The sequence below is a fragment of the Heterocephalus glaber genome, unplaced genomic scaffold (genome assembly GCF_053883595.1).
Source record: "Heterocephalus glaber isolate CG9 unplaced genomic scaffold, H.glaber_assembly_v1.0 deba00001481, whole genome shotgun sequence".
Classification (NCBI taxonomy): Eukaryota; Metazoa; Chordata; class Mammalia; order Rodentia; family Bathyergidae; genus Heterocephalus; species Heterocephalus glaber.
Window position 1 is genome coordinate 53,860,004 of NW_028258317.1, and position 20,688 is coordinate 53,880,691.

At 36.2% G+C, this 20,688-nt stretch overlaps 1 protein-coding gene across 10 annotated transcripts in view; it reads right to left on the reverse strand.

Moving 5' to 3' along the window:
• Trpm3 (transient receptor potential cation channel subfamily M member 3) overlaps positions 1–20,688 on the reverse strand; it is an 843,949-nt gene that overhangs the window by 550,406 nt on the left and 272,855 nt on the right. The gene's annotated exons all lie outside the window — the stretch shown is intronic.

The following is a 20,688-nucleotide window of genomic DNA, read 5'->3' on the forward strand; positions in this document are numbered from 1 at the left end:
AGACACGCTTACATAGAATGGAATGGTATGGAGGCCAGAGCAATCGCATTCCTCATTCTATACCAATGAGTAGCACTGTGGACTCTGTCAGGGGACTTTACTTCTTTGGAGCTTGGGATAATAGCACAATATAAAAGGGATGCTGTTGCTCTGCTAAGTTAACAATTAACATTTTAGATTTTAAGACAAATCCACTGAGTGGTACATTTTTTAAGTCCATTTATGTGCCATAAATAAAGCATTTTCAGCATTATCTACTTTGAATATAAAATGAACGTTGCCTAATACCTACTGGAGGATCCACCCAGCATGACAGCCTAAGAGGCTAAAGTCACCAGAGTGTTGTGGAATCACAGATATAAGAGGAAGTTTAGCAATGCTATGGGAGTTTAAGCTGCAAAACATCTGGACCAAGTATACCTAAACATATGTTTATCTTCAGGCAAAAGGAAAACACCAGCAAATAAGGACCTTCTTTATTTTCTTGTTAGAGTGAAATAAAATCACATTTCCAGTGTTACTAGTATATAACAAAAATATTTATTTTTTGTTGAAGATTACATAAATGCATATCTTTAGGTGTAGAATTATCTGATGCCACACTTGCAGCATGACCATGAACTTAAGATTTTAGCAAGTTTGTGAAGACACCATTTAAATATGGTTAATTTGCACTGACTAGATAAACTTGTTAATCTGACCAACTCTTTTTGAATATTTGCTACATGCTTAGCACTGTGTCAGCTGCTGAGAATATAAAAGAAATTAAAGCATATCCCACACAAGAATGGAACACATACATTAACTACTCAAGGAGACAGGAAGTTCACACAGCATAGTAAGTACTAGAGTTAAGAAATGATTGGACAGGGCAAGCAACCCCTAGGGGAAGCTGAAACACAAGTTCTTTAGCTAATGGCTCAAGAAGGTCTAATCCCTTTAACTTTACTTTGGAGGACAGACTGAGTGACATGTGGGAAACAATGGTAGAATGGTATGTGCTGACAATCCTCTATTGCCTGGAGTTACTCAGCTCTAACATCAAACATGGACACTCCATCTAGTAGATCAAAAGCCCCATAGGTAACCAGACTCATCCACCTGAGAAGGTGGGTGGGACTAGGACCACTGTGTGATTAGGACCTACTTCCTGAGGATTTTCACTTGTCAACCCTACTTGCTTTCCAATCAGTTGTTTTCAATCACACACCTTAATCTCCTGCTAAGGAGTTCCATCAACTATAATGTTCTTTTCCTGAAGACATTGCCAGTGGTATTGTGGTATGCCTAAGGAAATTTAGCTGCCCATGGTAGAACAGGCAGCAAGTTATTTCTTCTAGGCATGCTCCTTAATTCAGGTGCAGATTATGTGGCACATGGAGTTTAGGAAGGCACAGGAAGGGGAATATCAGGAAGACAAGATTTCTAACCTGTTTCTGAAAGCCTAAGAAAGTAACAACTTCAGCCATAGAAATGGGTGACAATAGAACAGGGTTGGTAAGCCAAGAAAGTAAGAAGGGTGACAGTACATTTGGATGGTAAGAAATGGTTTGGGATGTTGTGGTTGGGTGGGTGATGATCTTTGCTAAGATATTTGAACTGTTGCATTAAAGTGGATGGAGTGCAAGTGGTGTTCAGTGGGTCTTATGCATGGCAATTAAATGTGATCAGAATTGTGTCTGAAAGTGAGTTTAGTGCTCAGAGTGTAGCTCAGTGGCCGAGTGTTTGCCTTGCAACTGTGAGACCCTCGTTTCCTGGTTCAATTCCAAGAACTGAAAAAAAGGAAAGCAAAAGAAAATGACTATATCACCTGTGTAGAAGAATGGACCAGAGTGAGCAATAAAGTAAATCTTGTCAATTGTAGAAAACAAATATTAATTCTTCAGTTTTCAATCACTGAAATCAATTTTTTCCTCAACCTATAGACTCAAAGGGAGAATTTCCTTGTAGAGTGAAGGTCAACAATACCTCAGTCCCTAGAGTGTGCTTACTAATGCAAAAGTTATTTTTACTTGTGGCTTTCCTAAAAACTAATAAAAACGTATTGAAATCACACAAAAAAAGATAAGAAGAAAAAGATACTACTTCCAAGAAAGAAAGATTAGGTACCCCCATTTTCATGACCTTAAACTAAGGCAAAAATCCATTAATTTTGATATAGCTTCTTCTCTTGTAGAAAGCACATCAAATAAAAATCTAATAGCCTAATATATTTCAAGTGTACAGATTAACTTAAGTACTTAAGTAAATACTTAGGACATGCTTGTTGGAGCATAAAAGTAACATGCAGAAATGAGTTTTGAAAACATAGAGTTTTGAAGATCCATTACAGCGATTACAGACAATATATTTAGCAATCGTGTCAATATAAACTGCAGCAAATTGGTTGAGCAATTCCAATTATCTTAATCTGTTTCCTTAAAAAAGGTGGCTCTTCTCTTATTTCTCTTTAATTTTCCAAATGGAAAAGCACATGGCTTTGAACTTGAATCCTCATCAATTCCTTGTGTCACTGAAAGAATGCTATGCAAAAGATTCAAAAGTTCTGCAAAATGCCTGAAAGGAAGTTTCAGCCTTGGATGACACATTTCAAGTATTATTCTTAGAAACCAACATTTTTTCCCTAAAAAGTTTAAAATATATGTTGAAAAAACTTTTGCAATTAAAAATAGAAAAGAATATTTGGAGAGAGTTCGTAAATCATGGGAAAATGAAAATGAAGCCTAGTAATAAACCTCCTCTCTCAGCCCTAAACAACTGCTACACATCAAAGGTCTCCTTGACGTCCTCTTCAGCTTCACTTTCCCTTTTAGCCTTTGCTCAAATTTGGTCCCATATGTGTCATGAGAAAACTAGAAGATCTCCTATTTCCAGATGGAGGTGATTCTATGCACATACCATAGATATCTGAACTCAGGACCCAGAGAACAATGCCATGTATAAAAGTGTTTCTAATTGGTCTTTGGGTTTTAGATGAAATATTTGTCCTTCACTGATGTGAGGGTTAACCTTGACTGTCAACTTGATTGGTTTGAGAGACAACTAGGAGAAGAGTAAAGCACTGAGTGGGTCATGGAAGCAGGACCAGGAGGGACTATATCTGGTTCCTGGGCCCTTCCTTTGTGGCTTTTCCCCTGATCTCTGCTTCCCAGATGCCAAGAGTTGAGCAGCTTTCCTCCGCCATCCCCTCCTGCCATGAAGCTCCCAGCTCAGAGCCAACTGACCATGGACTGCACATTCTGCAGCCAAGTCTCAAAATAGGCCTTGTCTCCTTTCAGTTGCAGATGTGAGACATTCTGTCCCAGCAATGGGAAAGCTGACCGATACAAATAGATTTCATATTTATTGTACGTTTCTAGTGGGAAATCAGTAGTTTCTAAGCATTCCTCCCCTTTAATTTTTTTTTTTTTCAGTTTGGCTGGTTCATTTAAAAATGTGTAGTAGGTCCAATCATTGATTGTGCATTTTAAACAGATGAACAATTGGGTTGATAAGTTATGTGTGAATACAAGTGTTTTAAGAACAAAACAGACAATAATGTTGTTGAATAATGTAGCAGTTCTGGATTATAACCTCATTTTTCTAATATTTCAGCTAGCAAGGAAAGCAGAAATTACAGGATCCCTTCAGTATATTGATGACATGCATTTCCAACAACAATGTGCATTTCTGCTTGCTCAAATACATACATTGATTTTTGGAAGGTGAATATTTGTTTTTCTACTTATAGACATGAACAATACTACTGCTCAAGGCTACTGGCATTCTGAGTTTTGCTTGTACAGAACATGTATAACATAAAGTCTTATGATCAGTACATTTAAAGAGCCTCGAAATTTGCTAGCATAACCAGCTTGGTTGTGGATTTAATTGCTTTTATCTTTCTCTCTCTTCTCTAAAGTTTCCTTTTTATTTTGTTTTCTTCACCTCTTTCATATTCTTCCCTTGATTCCCTGAATACAGGCTTTTTTATCTTACCAAATTGCTGTCCTCTCTCACCATAATTCATGTTGCAACTGAAATCTGCAGTGTTCTCAAAGAGTAAATTGATGGGAAAAGCATATTTAATGAATTTTCCCATTAGCTAAAGAGTTCACATAGAAATGGCTGAGTGGCAAGGTATTATCTCAAGAAGTTCCCTGCTATGAAAATTGTATAAGTTATGAAGCAATAAGGTAAAATTAAACCTAATTCTTGAAGCTATCTTCAAAAATAATTAAAATAAAAAATTTTGCATTCATCTTAACTGATATTTTAAGAAGCAACTTCATTTCAGTCCTAAAAACCAGAAATAAACTCTTCTTGTATTTGGTAATTTACACAAATACTCAGTGAAAGAGATGAATTAAGAGGATAGGGTTACAAATAATGTTACAGGGATTAGTGATAATAGTAATCTATGAGTTTATAAATAATTTATAAACAAATTCTAGGTGGTAGGAACTGGTCTTATTTCCTATTAGAATCCTTGTGTTCACTCCAGTCAAAAGCAGTTAATAATAAAAATAGTAATACTTACTAAATTTTTAGGTTATGCCAGGTACTGTGCTAAGCAATAATAATGCTGGTAACAACAGTGACACAAAAACAGACATGTGGATCAATGGAACTGAACAGAAAATGCGAAGACAATACCAAATACACTCAACCAGTTGGTCTTTGACAAAGGGGCCAAAAACATACTTTAGAGGAAAGACAGACTCTTTAATAAATGGTGCTGATGGGAACTAGCACAAAGAATCAACAACTGAGATCTTATCTTATTAAAAAGCTTCTGGACTGCAAGAGAAATCACCAACAGAGCTGAGACAACCTACAATGTGGGAAAAATGTTTTAGCAGCTGTACCTCAGACAAAGGTCTACTATCTAAAATACGTAAAGAATTGAAAAGAATCAGACCCCTCAAATTCAAAGACCCAATTCAAAAATGAGCATCTGAAATGAACAGACATTTCTCAGACAAAAAAGGAAAAGCAGCAAATAAACATATGAAAAAATGTTCAACATTACTGGTCATTCCAGAGATGCAGATGAAAACAACACTGAGATTCCACCTCACCCCAGAAAGAATGGCTGCTATCAAGAAATCAACCAATAACAAATGCTACCTGGGGTGTGGGGAGAAAGGAACCCTTCTCCATTGTTGTTGGGAGTGTAGACTGGTGCAACTACTGTGGAAATCAATATGGAGATACCTCAAAGAACTAGGGCTAGAGGTCCCATTTGACCCAGCTATTCCCCTTCTTGTTATCTTCCCCAAAGAGTTAAAAGAATCATACCACAGCGACATATGTGCACCCATGTTTATAGCTGCACAGTTTGTAATAGCTAAAGCTTGGAAAGAGCCCAAGTGCCCATCAACTGGAAACTAGATAAAGAAGATGTGGTTTTTTAATAAAATGGAGCACTACTCAGTCATAAAGAATGAGAAACTGGAGACATTTATAGCTAAATGGATGCATATTGAGGCCACACTCTTAAGTGAAATAAATAGGACACATGTGTAAATACTGAATAGTTCTCTAGTGTGAGAAACTGAAAGTGTAAATAAGGATTAAAATGATTAAAACCAATAATTGATAATTTGAAATAGGAAAAGATTCAAAGGTGTAGAGGTGGTGGGAGGGGAAGGAGAAAGGAAAGAAGGGAAAGGAAAAATTAGGAGAAAAGAAAAAAATGGAAACAAAATCTATGTAAGTAGGGAAGGATGGAGGGGGTGAAGGGTGCACAGGTAATGGGGGAAAAATAAGAGCCAAGATACATTATGTACAGGTACAAGCACCCAATGACAAACGTAAATGTATTATATACCTAAAATATACCAATAAAAGAATTTTTAAAAAAACATAAATAAATGGTGCTGGGAAAACTGTCTCTCTACCTGCAGAAGATTAAATCTTGACCCATATCTCTCATGATGTACTAAACTAGAATCTACATAGATTAAAATCTAAATGTTAAAACAGATTTAATCTTCTGGAAGATAAAATAGGCAAAACTTTTAAAGTCATAGGCATAAGCAAGGACTTTCTGAACAGAAACCCAGTTGCACAGAAAAATAATATGGAGAATCAACAAATGAGATCATATCAAATTGAGAAGCTCTGCACAGCAAAAGAAACAACCAACATAGTGAAAAGAAAACCTGTAGAATAAGAAAAAGATTTTGCCAGTTATTCCTTAGAGAATTAATATCTGGAATATATAAAGAATTCAAAAAACATCCCCCCAAATAAGAGACCAAATCAAAAAAAGGGCAAATGAAATAGACTCTTCACAGAAGAAGTAAAAATAGCCAATAAATTCAGGAAGAAATGTTCAACATGGCTGGCCACTAGAGAAATGCAAATTAAAAAAACAATGAGATCTTACCCCTCCAAAAAATTACCATCACCAAGAAATCAAGTAATAACAAATGCTGGTGTGGCTGTTGGGGAAAAGACCTTTCTGCATTGTTGCCGGGAATGTAAACTAGTACAACCAGTATGGAAATCGGTGTGGAAATTCTTGAAAACCTTAAAATGCAAATTCCATTTGACCTAGCTCTTCCTCTTTTAGGTAGTACATTTCCAGAAGCATTAAAGACATCATATTATAATGATATATGCCTATCCATGTTTACAGCAGCAGAATTCATAATAGCTAAATCTTGGAAATAGCCTACATGCCCATCCACAGATGAATGGATAAAGAAAATATGGTATTTACACCCAATGGAGTACTACTCTGCTAAAAGAAAGATAAACTAGAGTCATTTGTAGAAAAATGGATGATGTACCTTCAGGCAAAAATGTTAAGTGAAATACATCAGATGCAGAAGGTTTGGTCAAAACAGCAATGTTTCAGTTTTAATCTTAATCTCTGTTATACAAAAGTTGGATTTGGCATAGCTAGAATATTTATTTATTTATTTATTTATTTATTTATTTTGGTATCCAGGATCAAACTCTGGTCCTTGCGCTTGCAGGGCAGGCAGCAGAACCACTGAGCTAAATCCCCGGCTCTAGAATTTTTTTAAAAATTCATTAAGTTTATTGCTACATTTTAGGTATACAATATGCTGACATTCATCATTGGGACTTTGTACCTTTACATGATATATCTTGGTTCTTATTTTTTCCCCATTCCCCTGCCCTCCCTTCAACCCCTCCACCCCTCCCTATTTACAAAGACTGTTTCCCTTCTCATATTTCATCTCCTCTGTCACCTGGATCAGGTATCAGGATCTCTGAATTCCTGGGGTTCTGTGTCTCAAGAGTCTGGCTTGTACTACCATCTCCTGGGTAGAGTATGTTTTTCCAAAACCCTTTGTACACAATGGCCAGTGTCTCTGGGATGTCTTCCACCTGTCTTGGGTTGTGTTATCCCCCAAACAAATCCTGAAACAAGGATTTGCTTACAAGTGGCTCATTTGGTAGTTCCTTCAGGAAACATGGAAAGAAAATAGGAGATTGAAACTGGGAAGGGGGAGAGAGGCAGTGAGGGGCATGCTATCAACAAGTATCCCCGTGGGTCTCTGGAGTGTGTAAGGCTGGGGTGCCTTGGGACAGGATGTACAGGATGAGTTCTCCCTCTACAGGTTGAGGGAGTTGGGGAATCCACATGCCAACATCTGTCCATTATTGCTTGAGTGTTACTAAGAGGGGGGAGCTGCAATTTACCTGTAGGTGCAGCCTGTACACATGACTCTAGAAGGCAGAGGAAGTTCTCAAGCAAAGAAATGCAAATGCTAGGAGTTATATAAACTGGATTCAAGTACAAGGAGATGGGCCCAAGGTATATGAGTGGGGCACTGAAAGTTCTGCTACACCCTTCCTGTCCATCTCCCGATCATTCTCCAGGTGAAATCAAAAGACCTATCCTATGCGGCTTACCTTTACTCCTAAACTCTGGCACACCACAGTCTCCCAGTACAGCAATAATCACATTGCAGGCCTGTCTCCCCACTAAACCCTAAGTTCTTTCTCCAGCCTAGCAGTTCACCATCTATTTGACTGATATTGGATAAGCCTGCAGTTCTTATGCAAAAATTTTCACCAAGCTGGTTCTTATTTCTCTAAGGAAACAAGAGTAAGCATAAATTATTGTAGTGTTTATGCCAAATAGCTATCCCTGTCTGTGACTCTTAAACTATTTAGACATCTAAAATAGTGAAGTAGCTTATGCTGACATTTTAATGTTGCTATCAAATTCATAACCCCGTCTTGGTGAGCCATGATGTTTGAAAATTCACTTAGAAGTAGCAGCTCCAACAAGTATATATTAAATGCTTGAGTTCTCCTTAAGATTCTTTTGTATTGTTTCTTATATTTACATTCTATACACACACACACACACACACACACACACAGAGTGTAACCTGAGATCTCATTTAATATTTAAATTTTATTATTAAAACTGGATTATTTAAAAAGTCAACCAACCAAATTTAGACACATCAAAAAGGAATATCCTTAGATTTATTTCATACCGATAATTTGCATACTGAAGCCTGCCTGGCAATTCATACTGAAATTGTCTTTCTACTTTTGTAAAGATGCATTTTTCATGAATTTGTCAGTTTCTTTTATTTATACACATAGTATAGTCTTCAAAGTAGTTGTGTATTTTTCCACTGGTATAACTTTATCCCATTCACTTTTAGTTAATAAAGCTGTTTTAAATATATATATGATATGTAAATATATATATCAAACATTTCTTTTCATATTAATTCTCAAATCTATTTTTTCTTGTTATGTTTCAACAGAATGACCTCCCCACATCATTTAGACCTTATTTCCTGACAAACTCCATGAGTAAGAAAAGAATCAATAAAAGCATTCCACATCTCATAAGGTTAATGATTTTTAAACTTCTTATTATTCAGGTTTGATTCTGTGTACCTAGAACTAGCAAGCAAATTACTTTAAAAATGCCCACCACATCACTTTACTTTAGTCTTACTCAATCTTGGCCTACTCCAAAAAAAAAAAATCTTTCCCAATACCTTTCATCCAAATCTTTGCTCATGGACAATGGGACATATGTCTGGTTCTGTGCATCCATCCATTTTATTCTTTTTCTTCTTCCTTCTTAGAGATCAGTAACTCTGTATTTGCTTTAGTCTATTCTTAACAGTAGTTATTGTACCATTAAAATAGAGCACATGAGACAGGGGACTCTCCTTAGGGGGGTGATGGCTTTACTCCTCCCCCTACCCCAGGCCAACTAGATTTCTTTGAGTTCCCTGGTGGGTTAGTGTAACACACTATAATGAGCCTTACTCAGAGAGTTATATAAAAACCTTCTTTGACACATCAGCAGGTAAAAGGAGGACTAGCAAAAATTAACCCAGACTGCTGATCAGTCATCTTCACACACAGTTTAAACTGTGCCCTTTGGTGATAAAATGCCTTTAATAAAAAAAAAAAATTTGAAAGAGAAAATCCTTAGCAACATACTTAATAAAATAACCCTAGATGAAATAAAAATGAACAGTATTGGTGCTTTTCATTAAATTATATTTTATACTAAAAATAAATAGTAAGCTTTGTAATGAGTTGATGAAGTGAGTTTCTGTATGCCTGCATCCATGACAACCAAGCTACATATTTTGAGTTCCATATAGTTGTGCCACCAGAAATATGTACGTTATCTTAAAAGTTATAGTAAAATTATTTGTTTCTATAAATAGGCTAGTAGTCCAATAAAAACTGGACAGAAAATCACAAATTATGAAATGTTTTGGATATTATCCTGGGAGAAACTAGAAATGTTGTTTATTATCAAAATTAAAATGAAGAAAGAGCAAAGAGTCAAGGGTCACATGTCCTTCAGTCTACTGTGAGGTCAAAAGGATATGAAAATAAGAGAAAATGCAGATTCTGCCTTCAATACCCAATGGAGCTCCATTTGGATGTCTAATGGGCAACTTCCCTGGAGCCAATACCTACCAGAAGTCAAATGACCACAGCAGAAACTGTGAATGTGGGCATTCTGCCAAGGACCTCAGCTGCCCTTTTCCTTTTCCAGTAAGAAGCATAACTTCCTTTAAATGTGTGCCTTTGAGAATTAAATCTGGAATACCCTCCAAAAGCAGCAACTACCATGCCATTGAGTTGCATTTGTGCAGAGTTCTCTGAGTGTTCTTGATATTGCATGTAATGGATTCAAAAGACAGAGTTAAGATCCCTGTGGTCAGGGAGTGAAGAATTCCAAGTGTACACCAAATGGTAAAGGAAAGAGCAGCTACATTTACTGAAGTTAACTAGAAGGTGTGCTCAGGGAGTGTGAGTTTGTGCCAGCAGATACAAAACAAACCAGTGGCATGAGCAGGAAAAGTGTCAGAACTTGGAATAAAAAGCAAAAAGATAAAGCAGGCCTTGAGATTTTATAGATGTGCACCTTACAGATGTGCACCTCAGTGTGGGCTCCTCTCCCTGGATTTCTCTGACAGGACTGGCAGAAATGATTGGCAGAGTCCTGAGTCATCTCAGGGGCATCTACTACACCTGACTTTCCCACAATTCACTCTGTTTTAATTGCAGGCATAACATGCAGGCCCTATCTACGAACTCTTAATGAAGTTCAAGTAAGGAAAATGTTACTGTAAGTCAAGCTACAGGATCTAATACACATATGCTCAGTCCTAGAGCTTAGAGATTTCCTGGGTCTTTGTTAGGACAATGGAAAAAGGATTGGCCCTGGGGTGTCTTGGAAAGTTAGGAGGATGGAAGGCCAGTGGCACCACATCCCTGGATATGCTACCTGTACTATCCTAATAAACTTAGCCTGTATTTGCTGTGCAGGAATAATCTGAACTTCTGGAAAAAGAAAACATAAATAATAAAGAAGGACAAAGGAACCATTTCTAATATCTCTTTTCTCATGTCGACTCCTAATTTTTCTTCTATATAATCAAAAAGGAAAAGTATACTTCTGTTCATATACTATGGTAATACACAGAGAAAAAGCATCAGAGGAAACATGTCTTAAAAGAGAGGTTAAACCAGCAGTGGTGGTGCAGGTCTAGAATCCCAGTGAGTAGAGAGGCTAAGGTAGGACATTTCGAAGTTTGAGGCCAGCAGGGGCATGTTAGCAAGACTCTTTCAAAATAAAAACAATTGGCAGTGTAGCTACACTGTAGAACACACCTGGATTCATTCACCATTACCAAAACCAAACAAAAAATGGAGTTGAAATTGAAGATTAAGGTTTTCCAATAGTATCTAAATTTGTCTCTTAATGAAGGCAGCACTTATAAACTAAGTAGAATAAAAGACTAGAACTCAATGCACCAAATTAAACATTATAATTGTCATTTATTTATAAATTGTATTTTCTGTTCATCAAGTTAGGCTAAAAAACTGTAATGTACTAGGAAAAAAAACCTTGTCTAATAACCATAATAACAGGATATTCATGGTTCTTTATGAAGTCACATAAAGGAGAGCAACAGACTCTGATTCTTTTTTTTTTTTTTTTGGTACTGGGGATCGAACTCGGGGACTTGCACTTGCGCAGCAGGTAGCGAAACCACTGAGCTAAATCCCTGGCCCTGGACTCTGATTCTGTTAGGTACATAGTTACTTTTTTGGCATATGTCTACTATTTAGATTGGCTTTTCACTTACAGACATGTGTCTTATTTTTGTGTATTTGAGAGAGTGTGAGAAAATATATATGATATATATATATATGTGATATATATATCATATATATAGTGTGTGTATGTATCTGGGGACTGAATCCAAGATCTTCACACAGCTACATATCAGTATTTTAAAATTTTAATTTTGAGACAGGTTCTCCCTAAATTGCTAAGTTGGCCAGACAAGGGTTGAATTTGCAATTCTCCTGCCTCAGCCTCCCAGAATGCCAGCTATGTTTTATCTTCTAGACACTTCTACACATGACCCTGTATTTTAAAAGGCACCTGCACCATGTCATGGTGGAATCAAGTCATCCTTCACAAGCCTGTGTGTTAGGAGAACAAAGGCACTTCAGAACCACTGTGGTATCACTTGCAGTTCTCCCACAGCCTCCAGCTGGCCAGGCTGATGTAACACATTCCAGCAGCTCCTTCTGCATCAAGAGTAGTAAACAATCTACCAGATGTCAGATGGAATTTTGAATCTCAAGAAGCGACAACTTGTTCCAATCTGTTAGCCACTAACTTGAGAGTCTGTTCTAACACTAGCATTTTGCTGCTATGGTTGTTCTAGAAGAATACATTTCTTTTCCATCACAACCATCTGCAGAGATATAGCAGGTTCCTCTTAGAGTTCAATGGTGTTCCAGGGCACACCTTCATTAATAGTAATGGAGATCTGTGGTTTTATCCTAAGCTGAATTCTTCTTGAAATACAATTGCTCCACCCTGAGGGTCATGAATTTTACGTGCTTCTTGTCCAGGAAATCCCAGTCTGCACTTGACTTATACGCACCCTAATGGCATTGCTAGGTGTAGGATATGAAACAACACCCATGCCCTTCGCATCTTGAAAGCCATGCTCCTTCTTGAAGATCTTAGCAGCTGGTAACCTTTCATAATTTATTAATATTCATTCACTGAACAAACATTTGTTAAAACATTTTCTCATACAAAGCACTGTCCCTAATCCTCAGAAAAACTGAACAAATTTACTTACCTTTAAGGTGTTCTCAATTTATTAAAAACAATAATAATGACAGGAATATCAGCCATTTATGCATAATTATTGAAGAATATTATATGTTAAGCATTTCACTAAGTCTTTCATCTATATTACCTCATTTAGTCCTCATGCACAGATCATTCTTGTACAGATCTGATTAAGAACTTGTCTAATGTCACATAGTTAATAAAGCGAAGGGCTGATTTTTGACTCTAATTCTTCTATCTAAATATTTCAGTTTATAAATAGTATATCAACTGTATTACAATAAATACAAACATCTTTTCTTCCATGGAGTGAGAAGTAGTTGATAGGAAAAGGGGTAGAAGGAATAACACGCCATAGTTCTGACCTACTAATGGCATATACAGACATATAGGAAGTTAGATACTTATAAAGTCCAAAACCAAGGAATTGTCAAACACATTACAGAGTGTCCAATAAGTTCTTTGTACTTCCCAAGTTCCCAGGGATTTGGTTTTTATAGAACACCCCAAATTCACAATACTTAAGTAATGTTGAATTTTTAAAAATGAAAAGATGACATATATCTAACTATATCTTAGGAAGTAGAAAAGCTTAGAAGTTGCTATAACATTTCATAGTGTATTGAAAGGCCTGGGTTAATTTGCCTCTGTTTTAAAATAGCTAGGTATTAAAAATAGACTTTGGAAACTTTAGAAAAGAAATTCTATATAGGAACTATCAGGTGCAAATCTGTACCACAGTTTACGTAACAGTTTTCTTTAATGCTTAGGCAAAAATAAACACACTTGCCTTAAACAATTCCTCACTACCTTCCCTCAAACACACATACCCAGGGCAACAGAATCTGTACTGGCTGAGAAAAGGCTAATGGAAGGCAAACCCAACTGGTGTTCCTCATGAGGAATTCTGACCGTGTTTTCCTGAAGTCCTATGCAGACACTTGACAGAACACTTTTGAGATCTTTGTTGAACACTGAATGGTTCTTTTAAACCAGCCTCAGGTCAGAATAGAAACCAGGTGAAGATAGCACTTTGGAATTCCGCCCATTTCCAGTGCATCAGTCAAATAACAGACTGAAGAGGTAACTTTGCTTGATGCCAGTCCTGCTGATTCACATCTCACGAATAGAAAACACTGCTTCTGGACGAAAGTAGGGATTCAACTCATATCTCAGACCTGCTAAGAGAAATGTCAATACCACAAACAAGGACCTTACAAGGGGTCCAACATCTCATCTTCTGACCAACATCTCATTTTCCAGAGATACAGAAATATTCCCCCTCTGCTCCATGTCTTGACATAAATCTACCATCTCAAGAGCTACGTTACCAAGAAGCTGATACCATTCCCCCTCCCCTCCCATGGCACTGCAGTCTCTCTCCTTTGGCTCTAAATCACTGATTCTCAGAGAGGGATAACAAGGAGTGCTGTACCAGAATTCTCTGCTTTTGAAATATCCAGTTATTATGGTGTACTTGTTCTCCCATTCAAGTAAGCAAAATGTCTCCTTTTCCTTTTCCTTACAAAATACATTTCACAGCACAATATTTTTAAAAGCTAAAGTTATTAGATAATATTAAAATATTAGAACATGTGAATAATTCTTTAATTATTAAAAGACTATTTATAAAACAGATTATACATTTACCTGAAATTTGCAAATAATATTGAAAACAATTTACTTTTTTGGAATATGCAATGGACATTATTGCTATGTGAAATACTACAATAGTGCTTTCAGATAGAGCTGAGGTGTACAGGATGTTGTTTTGAAATGCTTTGCTTTTTAAGGCTTTATTTTAGAGTGTGTGTGTTTAAATCTTTTTTGACCTTATATTAACTTTTTACAGAATTCTCTAGAGCAGAATAAATAGCTAACACGTGGTAGAATGATTCTTCGGAAGATATTAGGAAGAAAATGAACTGAGAAGTTTATACCCAGCCAAGCAATCATCTGAGTCTAAAGCCCACAGGAAAAGCATTTTTGGACATGCAAGAATTCAGAGAATTTTGTTCCTTGAAATCTTTCTTGAAGGAGCTTGAATTTTCTTGAAAGTCAGGGGATAAGGTTCAGCTGAGGAAGAGAAAAACAGAATAAGAATAGCAAATAGCAATGGCTTTTGAAACCGTCTACTCCTAGAATCAAACCAATGGGCATTATTGTAAAATCAAATGAAACCGCAAACTATAAAAGGAATAATATAATTAATTCAAAAATTCAATGATGAAGGAGATGGTAGTGTATGGATATTGCTTTTCTCTCTTTTTAGAGCTAGGGATTCAAAGCCCTCATACTAGGCTGACAAATCAAAGAACAGAACTAGCAGCATATTCAAAATATTAAATAAAATGATAAGAACTAATGCAAATACCATCAATCAAAGTTGTGAAGGGTAGGAGAGGAGGGAAGGCAGGTAGAGGAAGTGAAAAATATCACTTAAAATGCCACATAAAGAGGACAGTCAAGAAATTTTATTCACATAAATAGAAGGGGCATAAACACCACACAACTTAGAGACAAAATAAGGCCAAATTGGTCTTAGAGATCTTTGTAGAGGGATGCCCTTCTTAATTGGAAACATAACTATACATAGTATACTAAGGATAATGATTAAAAGTTCAACCCACTGAAGATTTAACAGCTAGGAAATCAGTGAATAAAATATAGTATTATAATTCATAAAGCAAAAACTACAGGAACCATAGATAGTGAATCGTGTTAATTATGAAGGATTTTAGTTCCCTCTTTCCAAATAAAGCAAGTAGAACATAATTAACCAATGCTTTCTTATACTTAAAGGCCAAATTTCCTAGAGTCATCAATATAAATTTCCATAACATGAAAACCAAGATAATTTCTTCTGAAATAAAGATGAAATGCTGACAAAAAATTAACCAAGTAATAGGCTATATCCATCCCAAAGGATAATTGCTTCAGATGTGTGTGGATTAAAGAAGATGTAAAGATAAAGGAATAGATAAAACAGCAAATAGGGAAAATACTGTGCCTTAGAAATGGTAAGAAATAGTTAATACCAGATTTAAGAGGAAATACATATTCTTAAATATTTATATAATAACCAAAAAAGAAAAAACCATACCTAATTAATATTATCTAGACTTACACAGGAAATTAGAAAAATGAAATGAAACTAAGAACTAAGTGGTACAAAAATAAAGAACTAGTAATGAGAAATGAAAAACAAATATCTAGATTTTAGAAATGTAGAAATTTTTAAAATTACAAGAGATGATTCTTTATTAAAAATACAGTAGAATAGAAAATGTAACTAAGAAAGATGTGAAGGGTGCCTGGGAACACACACAAGAGGAAGAGGAAACAGAGTGAAAAAAGAGGAAATGAAGGGTTAGGGATTTAGGTCAGTGGCGCTGCACCTGCCTCGCAAGCACAAGGTCCTGGGTTCAAACCCTGGTACCGGGGAAAAAAAAAGGAAATGGAAACAAATAAGAGGTTGCTGTTATTCCCACCATTTTCAAATGAATTTGAAGATGTGCATGAAATATATTACTTACAAGAAAAATATAACTTACAATCACTGACCCAGATGAGCAGAATATACAAATATCCTGGCTGATGAAAATGAAGTTGAGAAAACAGGTAAATGGTCCCACCAAACTCTCTCACCCCTTTATAAAATAATCAGTCCCAGGTAATTCCCAGGTGAACAAAAACCATAAGGAATAAATAGTTCCAAAACTATATTCCATTTAAAAGTATAGATCCCTTCAGTACTATTGAAACATATTCTAAGAATAGAAAAGAAAAAATTTTAAAGTATTTATACAAAGCCGGTGTAATTTGGATGCTAAAATCGAATGAACTACACTCTCTATAACATCACAAATGACTAACTTTAGCACAATTCTTAAATATGATTGCAACATATTTTCAGGGCCTATATTAAGGTGTCTGTTTAATTCGTATAGAAAAATAACTGCACAAATAGGAAATTTTTCGAGAAGTGGCAGGGGTACTGTGAGGACTAGTGTTTTACAAGCCTACTGCAATTAAAATATTGTGGTTCTGTTGCAGGAAAAGACTGATGGAACAACACAGAGTTTAGACAGGAATCCGAAGGCATAGAGGACTTTAGCTTATGATATAAATGGCGTGTTGAATCAGCAGGAGCTGATAGAGTAAATGGTGCTAAGACAACTGGGAAGGCATCTGGGAAAAATTAAGGATGGATTTCTGTCTCATGTCAAAATCAATTCTAGCTAAAAACACTAGAATAGTGTAAATATGTGTGTGAGCGAGAGTTAGGGGTTTAGAGGCTATTTTTGCTTCAAAGCACCCACTCTTCACTTGGGTCTGCAGATGTCTGATGGGTAATTAACAGCAGGACAAAAGTTTGGCACCTTTGCCTTCATTTCATATCAGTCTCCTCTGTACCTTAAACTTTACGCCAGATTCCTTTACTCCATGTTGACATGTTAATCATTTAAGAAGCAGTGGGCTAAAGAGGCTAATTCTCACCTCTGCAGGGGGAAGACACCACCATGAAAGTAACAAAGGTATCTCCAATATCTACAGGGACATCCTGATCAACAGATTGACAACTGCTACCTTTACAACATCCTGTTCTAGACTCCCAGAGTGGAACCTACCAATCTCCAGTCATTGGTCTAAGCCTGAATGCCTAACTCCATCTTGCCTTTCTGACTTGATTTTTCTCTGAGCTATTCTTCCCTGCAGTTACTTTGGATTCCAGAAAGAACAGTTCAGACCCTGTCACAGGAGGCAAAGCTACCCTTCATGCAACATGCAACTTTGCTATCACTGATAATGATCAACTAGACCACTGCTGGACTGAGACTGCTTCATGATGCATACTTCTTGACCCTCAAGTCATATCACAAAGAGATAAATATTCCAACATGGAAGGAATTTTAACAAATCAGAAGGCAATCGATCTAAGAGAAAAATCGTAGTAAATAAGAATAGAAATCATAGAAATTGAAATACTTATATCTTAAATTGCTCATATCTATAATAAGAACTGTACAAATCAAAAGGGTATAGGGCCGGGGATTTAGCTCAGTGGTTCTGGCACCAGCCTCGCAAGCACATGGTCTCAGGCTCAATACCTGGTCCAAAAAAAAAAAAAAAAGAAAGAAAAGAAAAGGGTATAGACGCATTACTTTTCATCTATCAGATGGTAAAGATCTAAATGTCTGATATATATATATGTGTGTGTATATAGATATATGATATATATGTGTGTGTATATATAGATTATATATATATATGAAGAATTACGTGCCTTCTTACACTCTTGGTAGGAGTATAAATTGATACAACTTCTATGTTGAGTAATTTGGCCACCTTTATCAACAATAAAAAGTGCATGAACCCAAGAACCTAGAAATTTTATTGCTCAGTATTTTTTTCTCTAAAGTACTCACCATGAAATCAATAACACATCTGCAATGATATTTTTTGCATTACTATTTATGTCAAAAATTTATCAAAAACACACTTTTTTACCCATAGGAAAAATGTCTAACTACTTTACATAAATTCAAATAAAAGGATATTAAGCAATCATTTTAAAAATGAGCTGCTACTATGTGTACTAATACAGAATTGTACTAATACAAGTGAAAAATGTACATTACAAAAATCATACCATGATATATCTACCTTTTCTATTCAGAGGATATACAAGAACTATGGCTTGTTTTGTAATCAATTTATATGTCATAGTGGATTTTATGATAATGATGGTTTGTAAAGATCTAGACGTATGTTATAAATAACCTGAAGTACATGTCCTTTATCACACATTAAACTGTGAACTCCTTGTTGATAAGAATTTTATCACCTTCCACTTGCTGTGCTACGAACTGTAAGGAGAATGATTCTCAGATTTACTGCATCATAACTTGGCAATTTAGTTTTCAAGTCAAGGGCACTGCTAAAAACCCAGTCATTTGAGAGGGTACACATCACACATCTTCAAGAAATGTGTCAAGTGTTGGTTGCCTGGCACCTTGGTTCTGCAGACCTTAGGGCCTGAAAATTCCTCTTAGGATTATTGCTGTTCTGTGAGTAATCATTATTAAAAGGCTTCAAACCCAAAGAAATCTTTAAGTGAGAGTGCAAATGCAGATTAGATAAAGTTCCATTTTCCATTAATTGAATCATTAATGTTCAGTGAAAATAATATAAATATGGGAGAATCTTATTTTTATAATTTTCAGCCCATTGTATTTTCAATGAACTGAAATATAGAGAGGAGATCCAGTGAGATATACATAGATACAGTTCGTCCTCATACCAGAGTAACACCACCAGCTCTTCCTGGCCTCACTGCTTCTCAAGAAGGTCCACCAGATCACAGCAGTATCATAGGTACTAAATCCTCCTTCAGGAGCTCATCTTTCTGTCAGGGCAGAGGTTTACTACTCAAAAGGATGACAAGCTCCCCAAATAAATAACTTCTGAATGACGGCCTACATTTACTCCATCTCTCTAAAGAGGATGTCTTCCATATCAGGCACTGTAGGCAGAAAGGATAAAACAGTGGCTTACTCTGCTGAAAGCCTAGTAAAAGATGGTGCCCTGATAAGCAAAGTCAGCATAACATTAAACTTGGAAAACTGAGAAGGAGCCCCTGACCGTCACAAAGGCCAATGAGTACTGCTTATATACCTGTAGCAGAATTTCGCATGCTAGCTCAATCTTCAAAACACCAGGAGGCTTGTGTAGTCAGAGAAGTTTCTGGTAATTATGGCCTACATAAAAAACAGTATTGTCAGATCATCTTGGTAGTGTAACTGGTGGGCAGGCATTAGTATTAGTGCTGGCCCATGACACTTTCCTGTTTTAATTACTCTTTCTTGATAATTAAGGTGCTAAGCTCATCACATATTCAGTCAACATATAAATGTCACATTATTTTAAATAGCATCATTACAATTTTATTTTTTTAATATTTATATCTCCTTAATGTTGGTGTTTCGGGACACATGCCTGGTCACTCCATTCTGCTTTTATCTCAGGGCAATTCTATAGCAGAGTCAAAGGAAGGTGGGGGATATCCTGTCACCTGCTCTAAGTCCCCTGGCTCATAAGCTGACAATGAGATTTGCCATCCCTATTGCCTGGCCTGAAATCCATGCTTTTTAAGACAATATCTCCCAAAGGGGAAATGGAACTCTATACCCCTAAAATGTGACTAAAAGTATAGTTAGTACTTTCATTTTCTCCACAACTTAGTAACCTGACTTTTACACAGTCTAATAGTCCCTTCCAAACCTCTTTAGCATGTTACAGTTTAAAGTGTCTGTGGCCATCTTTCTATATGTAAGGTAAATACTAAAATACCAGGCATAAATTCATTTTGGTACCGTGAGAGTGAATCTATAGGGAGGTTCAAGGACAAAGTTCGAATTTATACAGTAAAAACTTCATAGTTTATGATCCTGGAGTTATCCAAGTAAAAGTAATTCTATTTTAATTATACCACACACCCCAGAAGACCTTCAAATTGTCACTTCAAATAACCGCTGATGCTTTAGATCTCTTACTCAGTGACACTTTCCACTTTTATCTATATCCATATATAACTTTGAAAAGTATTAACAAGCTCTTTAAGTATAAAACAAAATATTCTTCTGGAATATAAGCACTGAAATATGTGGATGGAGCCATCAGCCACATTAGCTAGGAAGTCAGAGCATGAGTCTGCCCTGCAACAGCCAAGCGAAGTCAGAGATTTGTACTCCCTTCTCCTTTCTGGCTCAGTTTTCCTCAACATGTAATGAAAGGATTGAATTAAGTAATCCACAGCCCTTAAAGATGCTTTGACTCTACTGTTATTCTGCAAGCTAGCAAACTTCATCTGGCATCAGATCAAACTATTTCTGGATGAAATAAAATCCAACGGGAACATACTCTAACTAAAGAAATCTCCCTACCACTCAATAAGCACTAAGTCAATTTTACTCCACAAGTGAGCTTTCTTTCATATTATTCTAGGATTCCTGACTTTGAAACTGTAATTCTGAATAAGGAGACAAAGGCTATGAACTTCT